Genomic DNA, 20,624 nt, shown 5'->3' with positions numbered 1-20,624 from the left:
AGAATTTATCTTTTTTGACTAGTTAGTTACCTTTTGCATTTTTTAGTAATAAAATTTACTTAGTGGAGTATTTTCTTTCCTTAACCATACTTTAATATTTTTGTCTAACTTACCTCTTTCTCATCCTGAAGGTAGACAGTGAGCAGCGAGGGATTTGGAGACAAACTTTGGGGAATTTGAGTGTTTTTAAAAATCACCTCCATAAAAATCTTTATTTTATTTTTTTCACAAAACCCTTAGACATAAAGTTCTCTATGTGCTGTTCCAAACGAAGTCTCCTTTTAGGCAGAGCTGTGGTGTTCCAGAATTAAGTCTCCTTTTGGCCTGCCTTTCTCCCTAGGCAGAACACCTGAGCCACAGTATCAGAACTAGGGGTGGAAGCCTGCTTTTTCTGGAATGAAACCCCTCACTCTTCAAGTGGCCACAAGAGAAGAGGTAACAGTCCCTGGTCTCCATATTCATGTGTGAAATCTCTGCCCTATGAGCAAGCTGAGATGAGGGCAATTTGGAACCCAGTATTGTGGCCGGAGTAGACTTCCATTCTTTGAGCCAGGGCAGAGATGGGGAGACCCAGCGCTCTCTACCATCTAGAATAGAGTTTCTGCAGCACACGGTATGGTTGGGGCAGGGTGGCAGCCTACTCCTGATGCGGGGGAACTGTAGCCCCAAACCAGGTGTGGGGAAGGAATAGAACTCCTGTCTTTTTGGTTGCAACTGCCTGGAGTAAGGAACTTGGGGTACAGCTTCTAAAATACAGAATTGGCACTGGGGGAAAGGGAGCAAGTCATGATCCAAAGGCCACAGACTTGCTTTTCTTGCTGACATTTACTAGATTTTCTTAAATACATGTTTCACCATTTGCTGTATGTTCTTAAGACCCTCGCCAGATGACCGTTGTGTGTATTTTAAAAGTAGTTTTTACCAGTTTTATTTCTTTTTTCTGGGGAGACAATCACTGAGCTTATTATTCCAGTGTTCTGGAGTTACAATTTTGAGCTTTTTCTAGAGGTGCAAGTCACAGAAATTCCTAGTGCTTCATGTTTCTCATTTATAAAATAAAGCTTGTCATAAGTATTTACTCAGATGATGTCTGAAAATTACCTAGTTCGTAGAGGTAATAGAATGGATATTAGATCTATTTTCTGCTTACCCTTTTGCTAATTATAGATTCAATGTTTTTTACTCTATTTCATCAAAAGCCTTCAGCTCAGATTTACACCATATATATTCTGTCTATAAAGACTTCAGATCACTCAGCTATTTGTCAGAAAAATAAGATGCTTAATCAATCAGTGAAAATCTTAAATGTTTATTTCATCTTAATTCAACAACTATTTATTGATTTCCAATTCTTGCTAGTTATTGTGAAAGCCTATCTCTAGAGAGGCTAACAGACTCTTGCTGGCTTTGAAAGAAACAAGCTGCCATATTGAAACAAACTACCGTATTGTGTGTGAGCTGCCCTAAGGAAAGACACACATGGTAAGGAATAGAGGGTGACCTCTGGCTGATAGACAGCAAAAAACTGAGGACCTCAGTCTGAGAACCTGCAAGGATCTGAATTCTTCCAATTACCATGTGAGCTTGGAAGCAGCTCCTTCCCCAGTCAAGCCTTGGATGAGACCCCAGCCCTGGCCAACACCTTGATTGCAGCCTCTTATGAAGATTGTAGTCCCTAAGCAGAAAATCCAGATAACCTGTGCCCAGATTGCTGAGCCATAGAAATTCACTGAGATAATAAATGTGTGTTTCAAGTTGCTGAAATTGTGGTAATTTGTAGATAACTAATAGGTAACTAATAGATAATGTATGCCCTGTTCTTTAAACATATTCATTTATTTCTCCCTTTCTTTTCTCTAGCTCAGGGTTTCTCAACCTTGACACTACTAACATTTTGGCCCAGATAATTTGTTGTGGGGAGCTTTCCTGTGCATTGTAGGATGTTTGCAGCACTTCTGTCCTTTACCCACTACATGCCAATAGCACCTTCCCAATTTTAACAATAAAAAATACCTTCAGATATTGCCAAATGCTCCCTGGAGGGAGGACCCTCCCTATTGAGAACCATTGTGTTCCCTTTGTTTATAATACACTTACCCATCATTTTTGCTTGATAATCTGTTATAACAGAGTTCAAATGTCATGTTCTCTGATGCTTTGACTGACAAAGATTGTAAGGCAGATTATTTTTAGAAATGTCTCCAAATTCTTTCTGTCTGCACTCTGATAAGGTGGGTTGTACATGGTGTAAAATTTTAGAATGACCTAATTATTTATATTATTATTTTTATTATTTGCAGGATTGTGTAGGGGTATAGAACAATTTTCTGTTTCCCAAGGTTTACAGAATATTGATTTAAAATCATTATGTGTGACCTCAAACAATCAAATATTTGAGACCCTAGCCCTGGCCAACACCAGTCATAGATTTATGTAGTCAAAGTATAGCAGGAAATGGGAAAGTGAATAACTGCCATTGGATAAAAGTTTTCATAAACATGATAAATTTAAAAATATAATCATTGTCAAAAATAATCAAGCTTGTCTTCTTTTTGTTTACTAACAACTTTCTTCATGTGGACAATGTGAGACATTTTGGTTTTGACATCAAAGCAGTAGCGTAACTCAGTTCCATACATAATTTATTGTGTTTTTGAAGTGTGAATTCAGAAACTCATTTTAATGCATAATTAAGCTAAATTTTATGTGGTTTATTTCATTTCACTTTTGGAGATTACCTACTTGTGTCTGACTTGCATTTATGAATGCTTTAGTAACTCAATAGTGAGACATTGGAGTCATTTTCTTAAAACCAAAAAAAGAGATGGAGGTATGGTATTCTTGACTCTGAGAAATCTTTACTTTTCTAATCACCTGAGAGATATATTGAGGGTACACTTATGATCTTCTATCTAATCTGCATGATTGTATTCTGAGATTTTGCTGCCATCTTGAATTACAGGATAGCATGTTGACAGTCAACTTCAAGGATTTCTCAGAGGCATATTTGGTGAAAACTAAACTTTATTAGTCCCTGTGTGAATTAAGATAAGAAAAAAATTAAAGTTACTCCCTTTTCCTTTAACTTGGCAAATGAAACAGATAAAAGCTTTCTCTAGTTCTATTTCACAGTTTAAAAATTACCATAATTTGAGAGGAGTGTGCTGTTTTCACTCGGCCATTTGTAGACTTTAATGGACTTGAAGGTTAAACTTTGTTATTGTTTGGCTCTGTGTCCTCACCCAAATCTCATCTTGAATTGTAATCCCCACATGTCAAGGGAGGGATCTATAATCCCCATGTATCAAGGGAAGGAGGTGATTGGATCATGGGGGCAAGTTTCCCCATGTTGTTCTTGTGATAGTGAGTGAGTTCTCACAAGATTTAATGGTTTTATGTGTCTGGCATTTCCCCTGCTTGCACTTCTGTCTGCTTTCCCCATGTAAGGAAGGTCCTTGCTTTCCCTTTGCCTTCTGCCATGATTGTAAGATTCCTGAGGCCTCCTTAGCCATGTGGAACTGTGAATCAATTAAACCTCTTTCCTTTATTAGTTACCCAGTCTTGGAGAGTATCTTTATAGCAGTGTGAGAACTGATGAATATAGATTCGATTGCTTTATATATTGCAGTTGTATGTTAGTATCTTGGTGTTTTGATTTTTTACTGAAACAGTTCATTGTGTACAGAGCTTCAAGTTCATGGATAGCTTAGAGACAGTGGATCCTCTATACATTATATACTGATATATTGCATCATTTAGGACTCTAGATTGCAAGCTCCAGAAAATGAAACTCAAACCGGCATAAGCAAAATAAAGAATTTAATACCTCATGTAACTAAAAAGTCCAGAAGGTATGTCTGGCTTTCAGGTGTAGGTGCAGACCTTGAGGCCCAAGGTCTCAAATGATTTCATTAGGCCTCTGTTTCTCTCCATTCATTAGCTCTGTCTTCCATTGTTTTCTACTATAACTACAGCCTGAATTTTTAAGAACGTGGCAGGTGCTATGAGAATTACGTAGCTGGAGTAAAGCGAAGGAGCAGTTCCCTGAAGAAGGAGGAGGGGAGTTTGGGGAATGTGGAGTTCTAGTCAGAAGAAAAGATGAATATGGAGTAGACTGAAAATTGATACCTACTCCAGAACCCAAATTTTAAGCATGTGGAATAGTAAAGAGTAATGTAATCAAAGAAAAAGGAGTTTTAGTTTGACTTTTATTTCATCAAATTTTCATAGCTTGATTTATGCATCTCACTAGTAAGACTATACATGCCAGGAAGACGAGATGTTCATTTTCATTGGGCAACCTTCACCTTGGGTAACGCTTGAATGGCTTCCAACTGTTTACTTCTGCAACACTTCCTTATTCCTGCTCTTGGTACTAATACGTCTGCGTGAATACTCTGTTTAGATTTGTAAATATAGTTAGTGTTCTGTTTCTTTAAAATTATGTATGTGTGGGGTTTCCATTTGAGGTAACAAAAATGTCCTGGAATTAGATAGTGGTTATGGTTGTACATCTTGTGAATATGGTATACTAAAAACACGGAATGGTATAGTTTCCAGTGGTAATTTTATGGTATGTGAATTATATCTCAAGAAACAAAGGAAAAAGTACATAGAAATAGCTTAGATATGCGTTATCCTCATGAATATCATTGTCAACAATCCAACATAGATTAAATAAATAAAAAAACAAGAATCGGGCCCTTTTTTTTTTTTACAATAAAAACTTTCACTATTTTTATACATGGTGTTCACACAAAGCTTATAGGTTTTCAGTATGGGGAATTACTGTTCCCTTGATAATCCTTTGTTTTGTTATGATTGCACAATGACATACATTTGTTGTAAAAATGATTAATTGCCATATATACACTTTCAACAAGTGTACACCATTTTGTAATTCTTTTTTTCTTCTTTTTAACTTTTAAGTTCAGGAGTATATGTGCAGGTTTGTTATATAGGTAAACTTGTGTCATGGGTGTTTTTTTTTTTTTTTTTTTTTTTTTTTTTGTACAGAGTATTTCATGACCCAGGTATTAAGCCTAGTACTCATTAGTTATTTTTCCTGATCCTCTCCTTCCTCCCGCCCTCCCCATTCTCTGGTAGGCCCCCCATATCTATTGTTTCTCTCTCTGTGTCCATGTGTTCTCATGATTTAGCTCCCACTTTAAGTGAGAACCTGTATTTGGTTTTCTATTCCTGTGTTCATTTGCCAAAGATAATGGTCTCCATCTCCATCATGCAGCCATATCATTCTTTTTTATGGCTGCAGAGTATTCCATGGTGAATATATACCATATTTGCTTTATCCAGTCTAACACTGATAGGCATTTGGGTTGATTCCATGTCTTTGCTATTGGGAATAGTGCTGCAGTAAACACACATGTGCAAGTGTTTTTATGATAGAACAATTTATATTCCTTTTGGTATATATGCAGCAAGAGATGGCTGGGTTGAATGGTAGTTCTGTCTTTAGGTCTTTGAGGAACTGTCACACTGTTTTCCACAATGGTTGAACTAATTTACATTCCCACTAACAGTGTGTAAGCATTCCTTTTTTTCAGCAACCTCGCAAACATTAGTTATTTTTTGATGGCTGTGATATGGTAGTTCATTGTGGTTTTGATTTTCATTTCTTTAATAATCAGTGATGTTGAGCTTTTTGTTTTTCATATGCTTCTTGGCCGCATGTATATCTTCTTTTGAAAAGTATGTTTTTTATCCACTTTTTAATGGGATTGCTTGTTTTTTTTTTTTCTTGTAGATGTGTTTAAGTTCTTTATAGAGGCTGGATTTTGTCAGATGCATAGTTTGCAAAATTTTTCTCCCATTCTGTAGGTTGTTTACTCCGTTGATGGTTTCTTTTGCTGTGCAGGAGCTCTTCAGCTTAATTAGATCCCATTTGTCAATTTTTGCTTTTGTTGCAATTCCTTTTGCATCTTTGTCACAAAATCTTGTCCATTCCTATGTCTAGAATGGTATTGTCTTGGTTGTCTTCCAGAGTTTTTACAGTTTTGGGTTTTACATTTAAGTCTTTAATCCATCTTGAGCTGATTTTTGTATATGGTGTAAGGAAGGGGTTTAGTGTCAATCTTCTGCATGTGGCCAGCCAGTTATACCAGCACTATGTATTGAATGTAGAGTCCTTTCCCCATTGCTTGTTTTTGTCAGCTTTGTTGAAGATCAGATGGTTGTAGGTGTGTGGCCTTATTTCTAGGCTCTCTATTCTGTCCCATTGGTCTGTGTGTCTGTTTTTGTACCAGTATCATGCTGTTTTGGTTACTGTAGCCCTGTAAAGTCAGGTAGCATGATGCCTGCAACTTTGTTCTTTTTGCTTAGGATTGCCTTAGCTATCTGGGTTCTTATTTGGTTCCATATGAATTTTTAAGTAGTTCCTTCTAGTTCTGTGAAGAATATCATTGATAGTTTGATAGAAAGATCATTGAATCTCTAAATAGCTTTGGGTATTATGGCCATTTTAATGATACTGATTCTTGCTATCCATGAGCAAGAGATGTTTCTCCATTGTTTGTATCATCTCTATAATATTGATTCTTGCTATCCATGAGCAAAAGATGTTTCTCCATTGTTTGTATCATGTCTGATTTCTTTGAGAAGTGTTGTAGAGTTCTTTTACCTCCCTAGTTGGGTGTATTCCTAGGTATTTGTGTGTGTGTGTGTGTGTGTGTGTGTGTGGCAATTTTGAATGGAACTATGTTTCTGATTTGGCTCTTGGCTTGATGTTTGTTGGTGTGTAGAAATGCTAGTGATTTTTATACATTGATTTTGTATCCTGATACTTCACTAAAGTTATTTTATCAGCTTAAGGAGCTTTTGGACCAGAACTATGGGGTTTTCTAGATATAGAATTATGTCATCTGTGAACAGGGATTGTTTGATTTCCTGTCTTCCTGTTTGGATGCCCCTTATTTCTTTCTTTTGCCTGAATGCTCTGTTCAGGACTTCCCAATACTACATTGAATAAGAGTGTTTAGGGAGGACATTCTTGTCTTGTGCTGGTTTTCAAGGGAAATGTTTTCAAGTTTTCCCCATTCAGTATGATGTTGGCTGTGGGTTTGTCATAGATGGCTCTTATTATTTTGAGGTATGCTCCTTCAATATCTTGTTTATTGAGAGATTTTTTTAACATGAAGTGGTGTTAAATTTTATCAAAAGTCTTTTCTGCATCTATAGAGATGATCATGTCTTTTTTTGTCTTTAACTATGTTTATATCATGAATTACATTAATTGATTTGTGTGTGTTTAACCAACCTTGCTTTCCAGGGATAAAGCCTACTTGATTTTGGTGGATAAGCTTTTTGATGTGCTGCTGGATTCAGTTTTCCAGTATTTTCTTGGGGATTTTTTGTATCAATGTTCATCGAGGTTATTGGCCTGAAGTTTTATTTTTTCACTGTGTCTCTGACAGGTTTTGGTATCTGGATGATGCTGGACCTATAGAATAAGTTAGGGAGGAGCCTGTCCTCTTCAATTTTTTTGGAATAGTTTTAGTAGGAATGGTACCAGTGCTTATTTGTACATCTGGTGGAATTTGGCTGTGAATCAGTCTGGTCCTGGGCTTTGGTAGGCTATTTACTACTGATTCAATTACAGAGCTTGTTATTGATCATTTCAGGGATTTAATTTCTTACTGGTCCAGTCTTGGAAGGGTGTATGTGTCCAAGAATTTATCAGTTTCTTCTAGATTTTTTAGTTTGTGTGCATAGATGTGTTCATAATATTCTCTGATAGTTATTTGTATTTCTGTAGGGTCAGTGGTAATATCACTTGTGTCATTTCTAATTGTGTTTATTTGGATCTTCTCTCTTGTCTTCTTTATTAGTCTAGCTAATGGTCTATTTTATTAACTTTTCAGAAAAAAAAAACAAACTCCTGGATTCACTGATGTTTTGAATGTGTGTGTGTGTGTGTGTGTGTGTGTGTGTGTGTGTGTGTGTCTAGCTCCTTCAGTTCGGCTCTGATTTTGGGTATTTCTTGTCTTCTGCTAGCTTTGAGGTTTGTTTGCTCTTTGTCATTAGTTCTTTTAGTTTTGATATTAGGTTATTAAACTGAGATCTTTCTAACTTTATGATGTGGGTTTTTAGTGCTATAAATGTCCCTCTTAATACTGCCTTGACTGTGTCCCACGGATTCTGGTATGATGTATCTTTGTTCACATTAGTTTTAGAGAACTTCTTTATTTCTGCCTTAATGTAATTATTTACCCAGAAGTCACTCAGGAGCGGATTGTTCAATTTTTATGTAATTGTATGGTTTTGAGTAAAATCTTGATTTCTAATTTGATTGTGCTGTGATCTGAGAGAATGGTGGTTAGGATTTCAGTTCTTTTCCATTTTTCTGAAGAGTGTTTTATGTTTAATAATGTGGTTGATTTCAGAGTATGTGCCATGTGGTAATGAGAAGAATTTATATTCTGTTCTTTTGGGGTATAGAGTTCTTTAGATGTTTATCAGGTCCTTTTGATCCAGTGCTGAGTTTTGGTCCTGATTATCTTTGTTAGTTTTCTCCCTTGATAATCTGTCTATTACTGTCAGTGGGATGTTGAAGTTTCCCATCATTATTTTGTGGAATTCTAAGGCTCTTTGTAAGTATCTAAGAACTTGCTTTATGAATCTGGATGTTCCTATGTTGGGTATATACAAATTTAGAATAGTTGGGTTCTCTTGTTGAATTGAACCCTTTGCCATTTTGTAATGCCTTTCTTTGTCTTTTCTGATCTTCGTTGTTTTAAAGTCTTTTCTGTCTGAAATTAGGTTTGCAACCCCCACTTTTTTGTTCTTCATTTGCTCGGTAGATTTTCCTCCATCCCTTTATTTTGAGCCTATGTGTGTCATTGCATGTGAGATGGTCTCTTGAAGACAGCATATCATTGTGTCTTGGGTCTTTATCTAACTTGCCACTGTGTCTTTTAATTAGGGCATTTAGTCTATTTACATTCAAGGTTAATATTGACAAGTATGAATTTGATTCTGTCATCATGATATTACCTGGTTATTGTGCAGACTTATTTGTGTGGTTGCTTTATAGTATTGCTGGTCTGTGTACTTAAGTGTGTTTTTGTAGTGGCTGGTAACAGTCTTTCCATATTTAATACTTCCTTCAGGAGCTCTTATAAGGCAGGTGTGGTGGTGAAAATTTTCTCAGCATTTGCTTGTCTGAAAGTATCTTATTTCTCTTTCACTTATAAGGCTTAATTTGGCTGGATATGAAATTCTGGGTTGGAATGTTTTTTCTTCAAAAATGTTGAATATTGGCCCCCAATTTCTTCTGGCTTGTACACTTTCTACTGAGAGATTTGCTGTTTATCTGATGAGTTTTCATTGTAGGTGACCAGGCCTTTCTCTTTAGCTGCCTTTAACATTCTTTCTTTCATTTCAACCTTGGAGAATCTTATTATTATGTGTGTTGCGGATGATCTTCTTGTGAAGTATCTTACTGGGTTCCTCTGCATTTCCTGAATTTGAATGTTGGCCTCTCTAGCTTGGTTGAGGAAATTCTCATGGATGATATCCTGAAATATATTCTACAAGTTGTTTCCATTCTTTTCATCTCTTTCAGGGACACCAATGAGTCATAGATTTAGTCTCTATATAATCCTGTATTTCTCAGAGGTTTTGTCTGTCCCTTTTCATTTCTTTTTCTTTGTTCTTGTCTGACTGTCTTATTTCAGAAAGCCAGTCTTCAGGCTCTGAGCTTCTTTCCTGAAGGTTGGTCTGTTCTGCTGCTAATACTTGTGATTGCATTATGAAACTCTCACAGTGTGTTTATTCAGCTTTATCAGGTCCGTTATGTTCTTTTCTATACTGACTATTTTGTCTGTCAGCTCCTATATCATTTTATTGTGATTCTTAGCTTCCTTGGATTGGGTTTCAACATTGGATACTCCTGCATCTCAATGATCTTCCTTCCTGTTCATATGTTGAATACTATTTTTGTCATTTCAGCCACTTCAACCTGGTTCAGAGAAGCCTTGCTGAAGAGGTAGTGCAGTCATTTGGAGGAAAGAAGGCACTCTGGCTTTTTGAGTTGTCAGAGTTCTTGCACTAGTTCTGTCTCATCTTTGTGAGGTGGTGTTCCTTCAATCTTTAAAGTTTCTGTCCTTTGGATGAGTTTTTTTTTTTTTTTTTTTTTTTTTTTTTTTTTTTTTTTTTTGAGAAGGAGTCTTGCTCTGTCACCCAGGTTGGAGTGCAGTGGTGCAATCTTGGCTCACTGCAAGCTCTGCCTCCCAGGTTCATGCCATTCTCCTGCCTCAGCCTCCCGAGTAACTGGGACTACAGGCACCTGCCACCACACCCGGCTAATTTTTTGTATTTTTAGTAGAGAGAGGGTTTCACAGTGTTAGCCAAAATGGTCTCAATCTCCTGACCTCGTGATCCGCCTGCCTTGGCCTCCCAAAGTGCTGGGATTACAGGCATGAACCACTGTGCTTGGCCTGAGTTTTTTTTTTTTTTTTAATCCTATTTGATGACCTTAAGAGTTTAATTGTGGTATAAGGTGGGTTTGGTCACCTACCTTTGTTTCTGGAAGATTTTAGGGGGCCAAAACTCAGCTCCCAACTCCTGGATTGCATGTTCTAACTTTGGGGGACTCATATGGGGCCCCAACTTTGTTCTCTAGCTCCCCTAGGTTTGGAGCTCACTGTGCTGGGGCATCCAAAGTGCTCTTGGGCTGCTATTCACTACACTCGAATGGGTGGTGCCAGTCAAAGCCTTTAATAGGATGATGGCATTGGGATCCATCCTTGTTTGCATGTGCCAGCATCAGCGGCAGTGCAGTGGGGTACACATTTGTTGGCTGCGGCAGGGTGCTACTGGATTCCAGGGTGCCTTCCTCCATGTGGGAATTCACAGCAGTGGAGGAGGCAGTGAGGCTGGGGACACAGGGGACCCGTTGGTGACTATGCAGGTGGTCATGCTGATGGTGGTGTTAGCATGGGGGCAGGGTGCTGGCAGGCCCAGGTCTGTGTGTGTCATCTGTGGCCATTCAGGGCAGGGGAGAGTCTGCTGTTCTCTGTGCCTAGTTTCATTCTGGTGGCAGGGTTGGGCAGGGGCAGGTCACTGGTGTGGGAAGGGCTGGCAGGCTTTGTGCTCACCGGCTCTGACTGCAATGGTGGGACCATGGGGGCAGAGTGCACTCTTGTTGGCAGCAGAGGCAGGGCAGTACACACATGCTAGCAGGTCAGGGAAGGCAAAATCTACCCGCACATACACATACAGGCAAAACCACATGGAGGGTGGCTATGGGCCTGAGGGGAAGCTGTAGTAAGGGGAGGGAGCGGTCAGGCTATTGTGTGGCTGCAGGGGCACCCTGGTGGAGCTCTCTGCTAGTCAGGCACCACCAGAACAGGAGCTATGATGCTGGCCTCCAGGACACCCAAGGCTACACTGCAAGCAGGTACAGCCAGGCTGGGGCCTCAGGAGAAGCCAGCAGACCAAGGGGTACTGTGGTCAGACTGACCTCCTCTGATGGGCAGGACCACCTTGCAGATATCAAGTCCAACAGTTCCCCAAGGCCAAAGTCTCCTATGGGAGCAAGTTGAGTGTAGAGGGATGACTGTCCCTGGCCATGCTCTACTACAGATGCTCCTACACTAAAACCTTTGGGCTCCACATTGACTGGCTTGCTGCCTCACCACTTCTCTAAGGAGTTCCCCCTGCCACTCAAGTGTCCATGGTAGTCAAGGGATCTCCTCCTGCCAGAATTCTAGAGGCCCTGGATGAGAGTGGGTTGCTCCTTGCCAGTTCAACTCATTCATTCCCCTGGAGTCTTTTGGGGCTGGGAACAAGTCCTGTCATGCAGTACCCCATTCAGGATTCTCATGTTTCTCCTCCTTCAGCCCAGCTTCTGTGTCTTCCCTCCATCCACTCTCAGTGCCTTCCCTCTGAAGATCTGTTGGAAGTGTGTCAGTCATCCTGGTCCCTAGGGAGCTGTTCCCCCTGACTGCATCTAGTCAGCCATCTTGTCTGACTGCAAATTGTGTTCTATTTTAAGTTTGTTCTGATGACATTGATTTAAATGTAATATTTGTCCTCTTGCATCTGATAATAAAACTTTTGAGTTTGAAACAATTATGCATGTTCCTGATATGTTTTATTATGTGTTGTTTTTATTAATTATAGAGGAAAATGTTTTCCAATTCTGGGCAGGAAGCTAACTATTCCCTTATTTATCACCTAGTTTATTTATAATTTTGGAGTGTTTTGTACATTTTTTCTGAGGTGGCAAAGATAACTTTAGCAGAGTAATTTCTTTTGCAAATACATTTTTTTAAGGACCAAAATTACCCTATAATTTTACTTTTGTTATTAGGAAACCTGTTTTGTTCTGCACAAAGCTTGGTTTGGCCATGGGTAAGGAACTTCAGAAGATTAGGGAGAAACCTATGAAATTGTTTCACCATCTGTTATTTATGTAGAAACATGTCATCATAGCTGCTGAGGTATTCTTCACTTTTTCCCCCCTTTTCATCTTATTCTTTCTTTCTCATCATGCTTTACCTCTTTAACTGAGATTTATAATATGGCACTAGCCTGCTCTTACTTATATACACCCCAAAACTGAAGTCACAACAAAGGAATCTGTCTCCCTCAATCCACATCAGTCACTATATCCTACTGATTCTGCTTCCTATAATCTCCTTTTCTATCTGCTTCTTTTTACCCCACTGTTATAGGTCTTCACAATTTTTTCACCTATCTTCTGTCACTCTCCAAAATGGTCATTCCCCATTCTCACCTTCCCAATTCTGCAGTCTTAGTGCTGTAGACAAGGTTATTTTTCTAACATGCCAGTTTGATTGTGTAACTTGTTTTAGATGAGTTCCTATAGCCTTCAGGATATATTTCAGATGCTATGGCTTGACACATCAAATCCTTTGTGTTCTGGTGTCTGAACATTTATTCAGAACAATTTCCTGCATTGTTGGCACCTGCATTCTTTGCTCTAAACCAAATCCACCTGAGGCTTTTATTCATACAGATCACTTTCTCATTTGACTTTTCCCCACTTCTTTGTCCTGCCTAGCTCAGTTAACTCTTACTCATTCTTCAAATTTTTGTCCAGTCATTACCTTTATTCTAATGGTATTCACAACTACTGTGACTCAATTTGATGCCCTTTATCTGACCCCCTTAGCACCTTGGCATAGCATCAGGGTTCTGGTAGGTGCTCAGTAAATATTTGCTGACTGAACATGTGATAGTTACTTTTATTTAAGAACTTGGCTAGGCTATGGTGCCCAGTTTTTTGGTCAAACATTAGTCTAGGTGTTGATGTAAAGGTATTTTGTAGATGTTATTAACATTTATAATCAGTCGACCTTAAGTAAAGCAGGTTATGCTCCATAATGTGAATGGGCCTCATCCAATCAGTTGGAGGTCTTAAATGACATTTCCTAGAGAAGAAGGAATTCTTCTTGAGTTTGCTGCCTGAAGGAATCTTGCTTAAGTTTGCTGCCTGCTGGCCTGCCCTGCAAATTTCAGACTCAAGACTACAACTTCAATTCTTGTTTTTCTCAAGCTGTTCAGACTGCCCTTTGAATTTTTGACTTCCATCCCACGTAATTATAATTATGTGAGCCAGTTCTTTAAAAATAAATTTCTTATCTATCTATCTATCTATCTATCTATCTATCTATCTATCTTCTGTCTATCTATCCTATATCTCTATCATCTATCTGTCATCTCTCCTACACCAAGAGGTTATGTATACCAACTCTATATGTACTATGTATGTCTTCTTGGTTCTTAATTCTGTTTCTCTGGAGAACCCTGATTAATACATAATGTATTTTATTAAAATTGAGGATGCTCTGAATATATATTATTCCAATCATTTGAAGAAATGCTATAAATATTATAGTTTGTTATTTGAAGATATAAAATAATACAATTTAGCTACATTTTAAGTTTAATTAAGCTCTTAAAGGACACTTTTTTTTTTTTGAGGCAATGTCTTGTCCTTTCACTCAGGCTGGAGTGCAGTGACACGATCATGGCTCACTGGGCTCCTGCCCCAGCCTCCTGAGTAGCTGGGACTGCAGGTGTGTGCCATATATTCTGCTGTTTTTTAATTTTTTTTTTGTAGAGACAATTGTCTCACTATTTTGCTTAGGTTGGTCTCAAACTCCTGGTCTCAAGTGATCCTCCTACCTCAGCCTCTGAAACTGCTAAGATTACAGGTGTGAGACACTGCACCCAACCAGGAAACTTCTTATTAAAATTTTACTTGTTAATAAGTGTGTGTGCAAAATTTTCAGTGGATTAAGTCTACCACATTTAAATATTGTATTTTTGTAGCAATACATAAAGTGAAAAGAGGGCCTTTCCATGGAACCTTAAGGAAGCCCAGCTTTAAAATGACTATGGGATTATTACTGGCAATCTTGATTCTATACCTTGTTTTTTGTTCACTAATATTTCGGTGATAGAGTTCTGGTGAGTTTTGCAAAAATAACCTGAAATTCAGAGTATGGCTTACTCTCCTAGTTACAAGTTTTTATTAAATGCTAAAAGGTGTGATAAAGTGTTGGAGCCCTTTTGAGCTAATTTCTATTCATTTCCCTCAAATGTTCCATGAGGAAATGGAGTGCAACAATGGAATTTTATAGCTCTACAGGGATTGACTTGTCCTTTATCGAAGGCATTGTTCACCTTAGTGGACAGATTAATTTTCTTTCATCTTGATATAAGCAAGAATAGGTTTTCAATATGAAGCAAAAATAAGCCAAAAAATAAGATAAATGTGCCCATGTGAACTAACATTTTCTGTAAACCAAACAATAAGTGTACTCTTGACATTTAAACCATTACCAAAAGCTTATAAGATAAATTTAAAAATAAAACAAATTTTATGGAAAGATAAGAGTTACAATAGCTACAAGTTCAGCAGTCTTCTAATAAGTCTTACTTTTGTTATTATCAGGCAGTTATGACTTGATCCAACATGGTGCCAGTTGAGCTAAAATTTAATTCAAGATTTATGCTCCTACTGTTAGTAAAGCACTAGTCAAAAGCAAAAATATATTTAATTGGAAACAGATTGATATAAGAACAATGAGAGAGGTACACAAAATGTTTCAGAGGATTGATAGCTATAGAGTGAGAATAATGTTAAGTGGTAAGAGTTGGATATGGTTCATAGAATTGGAATTGGAGTTGGGCCATGAACAATGATCCAGTACTTTGACTAACAGTTTTGGGAGTGAGGAAGAAATTTTCGAGCATCAGAGCCATTTCAGCATCATAAGGAAGACTCTAAAGGCAGGAAAATACAAAGCTATTTGAAGTAGGGTTTCAATTCCAGATAATTGTCTGGAAAGGGAAATCTTGGCACCCAGGAGACCATGGTTTAAAGACCATTTTAGTGATCTAGAGGAACATGATGAGAATCTGAGCTCAGGCAGTGGCTGGAGGAGAGATAAGGGGGTGAATGTGAAAGACAGTATAAAGCTATATTTGATATTTTAAGGTCTTAAATAAACTTTTTAAAAATGAAATTTTCTCTCTTCACAAACAGACTTCGCCTAATAATCTAAATTAAATTTGAAGGGAAAATTCAAATCTTGTATGAATTTAAATATTTAACATGAGTATTTAAATTTTTACCTCTCCTAATTAAAAGGTGGGTCCTCAATGTGGAAAACAGAGTCAACTCCAGACTACTATGAAAAGATAGGTAAGAGAGTGCTGGGCTGTTTTAAATTCAGATGCTTAGTCTTAATTAAACTTAATCCCAGAGTACTAAAAGGGCTTGTGGTTATGGTCACAGGCCACAATTTGTGATCTTTGAAGGACGATGCAGAACAAGGATGAACAGTATACAGAGATAGATAATACTTGTTTCAATTATTAAAAGGGTATGTGTATGTATTAAATGTGGAGTGTAGGGAGATATATTTTTTTTGGAATAGAATTATGAATTTAACAAATATTCCTAGAAGAATTCTGGAAGAGATATATTGAAGGGTAGCTTTGTATGTATAGAAAAAAAGTATTAAATATTAGGAAACATAAAGTGTTCAAAGAACAAGTTATGCCAAACTTAGTTTCTTTTTATTTTTTATCATATTAGTTGCATATGTTCATCAAAGACAATTTGAATCACCCAGAAAAGTATAACAAAACAAATAATCTAAATATAAATTTTACTGACATTTGTGTGTATTTCTTGCCCTTATGTTTTGGGTCTTCTATGTAATGTATTTAGAGTTCATTTTTAAATATAATATTGATTAGATTAAAAAATTATTTGTTTTAAAAAGATTTTTGCAAATAGTTCTGCAAGGTTTGTAATGAAAATTAGCAGTCACTTGCCCTATCCCTTTGGATCCAGAAGTAACTCTTATTGTTTAAGCTGTTTCTTTTGAAATTTACTTTTGTATTTATAAATAACAGATTTCTTTTACTATGATTACATGATTTTTCAGATCTATTGATTTCCTATAATGGAAGATGAGACTTAGCTCTTGTTCACCCACTCCCCCAACCACTTGAAAACATACCCACACTCACTTTGTTTTCTTTGATATTATGTAATAATTTTTGTTAAATATTTAATATCTATATTATGATGATGATTATATAAATATAATTTCCAGCCCAGCTCTTCAGTGTACTCTGATCATATTTCCTTTCTTGTAAACATTTTTACTTGCCTAGTTTTTTATTTGCTTAGTTTTTGATGTACTTTTTATTAAGTAATGTGTTTGTCATTCATTCATGTAAGCCAATCCCTCAGTTTCATCTTTTCCTTGGTGATATATCTGGGTGACATCTTTGGAGCCATCTGACCTCAGTCTCCAGAATGGATAAATTTCCCTCTGAACCTGATTCTCAGCTAGCTTCTTGGGATTTACTTTTCTTAATAGGCATCCTAGGGATTATCTTTACTTTTTTCCAATATTGGATCCCCTTTTTTTCTGGATTTCACGTTTTCCTATTTCTAGATTTATTATCTTTTAGTGCAACACATCCTTCTGTAGCTTTTTGATAAATAATTCACTGAAGTAAAATTTTGAGACTTTATATATCTGAAAATGTCCTCATTTTACCTTTACTTTTATTAGTAGTTTTCAGGAATAGAAGTCTAAGTAGGGACTATTTCTCCTTCAGAATTTTGAAGGCATTTTTATATTTTGGTTTATCCTTTCATCTTTTAAATAAAAGACAATGAAAGTAAATATGTGTGTATGTATACATATATATGGATAGATTCCAACTAGTCCTTCTGTTTTCAGTCTCACTGGTACCCCTACCTTTATTATTACATCTAGGTTCTGAGCCTCCCTGGCATTGTATGTTTTAAATCAGCTAACATTTTGGCTCCCTGCATTTTTGTTGTTGTTGTTCTGTTACATTGATTATTTTTCAAATTCAAAATTTTATTTTTATCATCCCTTGTCTGCTGTCTTATTTTGCATATTCTTTGTCCTTTTAGTTTTTTTTTTTTTTTTTTTTGAGACAGAGTCTCGCTCTGTCGCCCAGGCTGGAGTGCAGTGGCGCGATCTCGGCTCACTGCAAGCTCCGCCTCCCGGGTTCACGCCATTCTCCTGCCTCAGCCTCCCGAGTAGCTGGGACTACAGGCGCCCACAACCGCGCCCGGCTAATTTTTTTTGTATTTTTAGTAGAGACGGGGTTTCACCGTGGTCTCGATCTCCTGACCTTGTGATCCGCCCGCCTCGGCCTCCCAAAGTGCTGGGATTACAGGCGTGAGCCACCGCGCCCGGCCTGTCCTTTTAGTTTTATAACTGTAAAAATACTTTACTGGCTTCATAGTGGAACTAGTCTGTTTCCACAGAGTTTTTTTTTTCCCCAATTAATATTCTACTCTGTGAAAGCCTATATCTTACATACTCTTGTGTAAACATTGGTAAAATCGAAATAACTGTTACAGGAAAGGGGTCCTGATCCAGACCCCAAGAGAGGGTTCTTGGATCTTGCACAAAAAAAGAATTTAGGGTGAGTCCACAGTGCAAAGCAAAAGCAAGTTTATTAAGAAAGTAGAGGAATAAAAGAAAGGTTATTCCATAGACAAGGCAGCCCGAAGGGCTGCTCATTGCCCATTTTCGGGGTTATGTTTTGATGATATGCTAAACAAGGGGTGGAGTATTCATGCCTCCCCTTTTCAGACCTTATAGGGTAACTTCCTGACGTTGCCATGACGTTTGTAAATTGTCATGGCACTGGTGGGAGTGTAGCAGTGAGGACGACCAGAGGTCACTCTCGTCACTTTGTTGGTTTTGGTGGGTTTCAGCTGGCTTGTTTACTGCAAACTGTTTTATTAGCAAGGTCTTCATGACCTGTATCTTGTGCTGACCTCCTGTCTCATCCTGTAACTAAGAATGCATTAACTGTCTGGGAATGCAGCCCAGTAGATTTCAGACTCATTTTACCTAGCTCCTATTCAAGATGGAGTTGCTCTTGTTCACATGCCTCTGACATAACTGCATAATACTACATAAAATAAATGTACCATCTTTCTTTTACATATCTATATATTTAAGGTATACAACATAATATTTTGACATGATTACCACAAACAAATGAACATATCCATCACCTCATTGTTACCCTTTTGTGTGTGCATGTACCATCTTCCTTAACCTTTCTTTTGCTATTACATATTTCAATTTTTTTTAAACAATGAACATGTTTTTGCATAACATTTTTTCAGGATGTGAAAAATAATGTCAACTATGAATGAATTTACTAATGGTAGGCTGCAGGATCCTATACTTAGCTTTGTCCTATTAGCTTTGTTTTTTAGTGACTTTGATGAAGTAATCTTTCAAAAACTTCTTTGCCTGTGAGATCAGGTTTAGGACAGATACAGTTTACTTTGCATGATTCCAGAAGGTATAATGTGGATAAAAGTTTTAAGGAGGCAGATTTTAGTTTAAGAGAAGAATTCTAATACAGTATTTAGAGTCATTCAAAAAAGAAACAAAGCTGCTTAGTAAGAAAATAGGCACCTCTTTGCTAAACAGTGAGCTCAAGGAGGGCCAGGACCATCTGGTTCTCTAAAGTCCAACCAATCCATAACACAGGGCTGTTATAGAGTGGGCATTTAAAAAACAGGTATTGAGTGTTGAAAGTATTTATCCTAATTAAACATGTGACCAAATTGTTATAGTAGAAAAGATGCCTATTCTTAATGAAAAATTTACCTCTAAAACCCTTCAGAGGCATTCTGCATCTGAAAGGACATCCTAAAAGCCAACAGCTTATAACATGGGGAAAAAATAAATTCAATATCTAAAAGTCTTCCTTTAGACATCTGCATAGAACCACTGGTGATATCACTTTAGATAGATAACTCACCTAGACATGTTGTTTATTTCAATAGTCAAAGGATTAATGACTTAATTTGCTTTGGTAGTGCTTCACATGACTCCATTTTTTTTCTGCGCTGTAATCACAGGCCATTGTTCTCTACTTAAAGCTGATTACCGAGAGAGTTGTTTTTCCCATCTTGGTATCCTCTTAATTTAGCAGAATCATTTCATTTTGATCATCTTTTTGACAAAATAATGAAATATCAAATTACCTAACAAATATAAAAGTTACACATTGTTGTATTTAATAATTTTTTATACATTAACAACTTCTTTGCATGTATATTTCCCTTTTTTCTTAGTGTGCACATTTTGCTTAAACAGCCATCATTATTTTGCCTTATTTACATGCTTTACATGCCCTAGGAATTGCAGGACATTTATATATGGCAAAACTTTAGTTCTTTATAAGCTGTCTGCTATTACTCTGAGTATGAAGTTCAAGTTAAAACAATTTGTAAAGTCCTTAAAAGAGACATGACCTTTAGCACTCCCTGCATTGCTGAGTAGTTTATCTGGTTTCATTTACAACCAGCCATTTCAAAATTGAACGTGAAATTAGCAATTCTTTACATCATTTTCCTATTCCCATTTATGTAGAGTTCATGTAAGTCTAAACTCTCATAACATTTTATCTTGACTTCTTATACACCATTTATCCTTTTGACCATGTGTTTGTACTGGCTAAAAAGAGCCAGATTTCTCCAGGGAAGTACCCATGATTGAGTTGTCTGAATTTCCTGAAAACTTCTACCAAGAGCTTGATAAATATTTGTGAAACAGATTAAATTAAGTATATAATTGAATCAATTTTTTTTTTGGTGAAACTCATTATATAAATGTAACAGAAAAAATAATATTTTACTGACTGACATCAGCGTTCCTACTGTGAAGAGTATGGTTTGCTTAAAAAAATACGTGATAAACTGCTTTGCTAGGTGGAACGTGATGCCTCAAGGGAAACCATTCTGTGTAAGAAATGAATACGTATTTCTAGGTGTGGGTGAGCAAATATAAGAGGAAAAGGAAGGATATGGATAAAGGTTTGTGTGTTTGGAAGGAGAGGCTTCCAAACTACATGGCAGGAAGCTTGCAGCCTCTGAAAAAAGTGGGAAATTCCAGCTTTGGGGTGGTCTATAATACCTATTCAATAATACACATGACTAACATTCCAGTTGAAATTGTTTGTGTTGCAGTATGAAAGTCCCCAGGGAATATGGTTCACTGAGGATAAACTGTGGAGAAATAAATAAGTTGCCTAAACTCTTA

At 37.2% G+C, this 20,624-nt stretch overlaps 1 long non-coding RNA gene across 5 annotated transcripts in view; it reads left to right on the top strand.

The window, feature by feature from the left end:
- Positions 1-20,624, top strand: part of LOC105480079 (uncharacterized) — a 363,272-nt gene that overhangs the window by 80,416 nt on the left and 262,232 nt on the right. Inside the window, exon 4 of one of the 5 annotated variants that reach the window (XR_011619921.1) lies at positions 132-176. The exons of the other annotated variants lie outside the window; for them this stretch is intronic. This is a non-coding gene — a long non-coding RNA (uncharacterized lncRNA). Of the gene's footprint in view, positions 1-131; positions 177-20,624 lie in introns of those variants that run through there. 5 annotated transcript variants of the gene reach the window in all.

The sequence above is a fragment of the Macaca nemestrina genome, chromosome 2, assembly GCF_043159975.1.
Source record: "Macaca nemestrina isolate mMacNem1 chromosome 2, mMacNem.hap1, whole genome shotgun sequence".
Taxonomy (NCBI): Eukaryota; Metazoa; Chordata; class Mammalia; order Primates; family Cercopithecidae; genus Macaca; species Macaca nemestrina.
Note: the sequence above shows the minus strand (reverse complement) of the source record. Positions and strands in the feature narration are given on the sequence as shown.